The sequence below is a fragment of the Nematolebias whitei genome, chromosome 9, assembly GCF_014905685.2.
Source record: "Nematolebias whitei isolate Nwh7 chromosome 9, NemWhi1, whole genome shotgun sequence".
Lineage (NCBI taxonomy): Eukaryota > Metazoa > Chordata > Actinopteri > Cyprinodontiformes > Rivulidae > Nematolebias > Nematolebias whitei.
In genome coordinates, this window is record NC_056506.1 from 52,337,942 (window position 1) to 52,340,433 (window position 2,492).

The 2,492-nt window shown below is 42.7% G+C and overlaps 1 protein-coding gene across 1 annotated transcript in view; it reads right to left on the bottom strand.

Moving 5' to 3' along the window:
- LOC119414841 (M-phase specific PLK1 interacting protein) overlaps positions 1-2,492 on the bottom strand; it is a 9,954-nt gene that overhangs the window by 6,714 nt on the left and 748 nt on the right. The gene's annotated exons all lie outside the window — the stretch shown is intronic.

Consider the following 2,492-nt stretch of genomic DNA (forward strand, 5'->3'; position numbering starts at 1 on the left):
CGCTGAGCACTGGCTCCCCACAGGGCTGTGTGCTGAGCCCCCTGCTGTACTGTCTCTACACCCATGACTGCAGCCCGGCCCACAACAACAACCTCATCGACAAGTTCGCTGATGAAACCACAGTGGTCGGACTAATCTCTAAGGGAGAGGAGACATTTTACAGACAGGAGGTCCTGGAGCTAGCAACCTGGTGCTCAGAGAAGAATCTGACTCTGAATATCAAAAAAACCAAGGAGGTGATTATTGATTTCAGGAAGCACAGCACCAACCTAGCCCCCCTTTACATCAACGGCGAGTGTGTGGAAAGGGTTCACACTTTCAGATTTCTTGGTGTCCATATCTCTGCTGACCTAAAACACTCTGGTCCATCAAAACTAGCAGTCTCCTGGTTCACCAACTATCTAACTGACAGAACACAGTCTGTCCATGTAGCCGGATCCTCCTCTACGTTCCTAGATGTTGTGAAAGGGGTGCCACAGGGTTCTGTCTTGGGTCCCATTCTTTTCTCCTTATATATCAACGATCTATGCAGTGATCTGTCAAACGCCTCCCACCATTATTATGCAGATGACACTATCATTTATTGCTGTTCATCCTCCCTCAGCCAAGCCTTCACCTCTCTTCAAGACGCTTTTAATATTATCCAGTCACGTCTGCAAAAACTTAGACTGGTCCTAAATGCTGACAAAAGCAAGATCATGGTTTTATCCAACAGAAAGCAGCAACCAGAGAACCCACCTCAAATTGAAACCCAAGAGGGAAAACAAATAGAAATGGTCTCCACATACAAATATCTAGGTTTCAACATTGACAATAAACTGTCATTTAAAATCCACATCTCCAAAATGGTCACTAAACTCAAACTGAAGCTAGGCTTCTACTTCAGAAATAAATCCTGCTTCTCATGTAAAGCCAGGAGAGCATTAGTAGCTGCAACTTTCATGCTGATATTAGATTATGGTGACGTGCTGTACATGAGTGCTGCATCAAAATACCTACAGTCCTTAGACTCAGTTTATCATGGTGCCCTTCGATTCATTACTGATTCCAGTTATCGCACTCATCACTGTGAACTTTACGTCAAGTCTAGCTGGTCTTCTCTCAGCGCTCGCAGATACACTCACTGGATATCCTTCATCTATAAGACCCTTCTAAACCTAGTCCCGTCATACCTTACCTCCCTAATACAAACGTCACACAATCATTACTCCCTGCGCTCTAATGACCTAATCCTCCTGTCAGTTCCTCTGGTCAGAACTGAACTGGGACAAAGAGCATTCAGCTTCGCCGTCCCCTCAGCCTGGAACAACTTACGGACACATTTGAAACTATCAACACTCATCTCGCCTAGATCCTTCATGTCAACCGTATCAGATAATGTTATCAAAAATCGGGACCATTGCAGATGTTTCTAAAACACTACTTATCAAATACACATGTCTTTGTTGACTTTTAACTCTGTCTACTTAAACTGATGTCTGTTCTACATTTAATGTCTACAGAAGTCTGTCTTATCCTGATGGTTTCAAACTGTTAACATTTATTTATTGTGATTGTAGTTTCTTTTTCTTTTGATAAATGTAAATGCTTGTTGTCAATTACCCTGTGACGTGTGCTGATGACCACTTGACCAGGTCACCCTTGTGAAAGAGATCTCGATCTCAACGGGCTCTACCTGGTAAAATAAAGGTGATTGATTGATTGATTGATTGACCTAAACTGGAAAGAGAACACCACAGCGGTCATCAAGAAGGCTCAGCAGAGACTACACTTCTTAAGAGTCCTTAAGAAGCACAACCTGAACACAAAACTGCTGCTGACCTTCTACCGCTCGTCCATGGAGAGCCTGCTGACATACTGTATCTCAGTATGGTCCAGCAGCTGCACCCTGGCTGACAGGGAGAGGCTTCAGAGAGTAGTCAAGACAGCACAAAAGATAACTGTCTGCCCTCTCCCCTCCCTGATGGACATTTACACATCACGCTGCCTCAACAGAGCAGAAAACATAATCAAGGACTGTTCTCACCCGGGTGTTGAACTGTTTGACTTGTTACCTTCAGGGAAGCGCTGCAGGTGCATCAGAACAAGAACAAACAGATTCAAGAACAGTTTTTTCCTGAAAGCCATCACCACCCTGAACTCACACATGCACTGATTTAATCATCTAACCTCCCAAACCCCTGGACTTCTACTGTGCAATACTACTGACATGTCATACTCTCAGTCACCTTAACTACCTCACTAATATCCATGATGTGCAATACAATTGTGTAATACTTGTATTTTTTACTTTCATTATTATATCTATATTGCGTTACATTTTTTATATTTTTAGTGTGTGTTAAATGTGTGTTTTCTTAAGGCGTGTTTTTGCACTGGAAAAAGGAGTGGCTCTTAATTTCATTGTACTGCGTATAATGACAATAAAGGCATTCTGATTCTGATATGTACTGTGGTAAGAATGTACTGTGGTAAGAATGTACTGTAGTAAA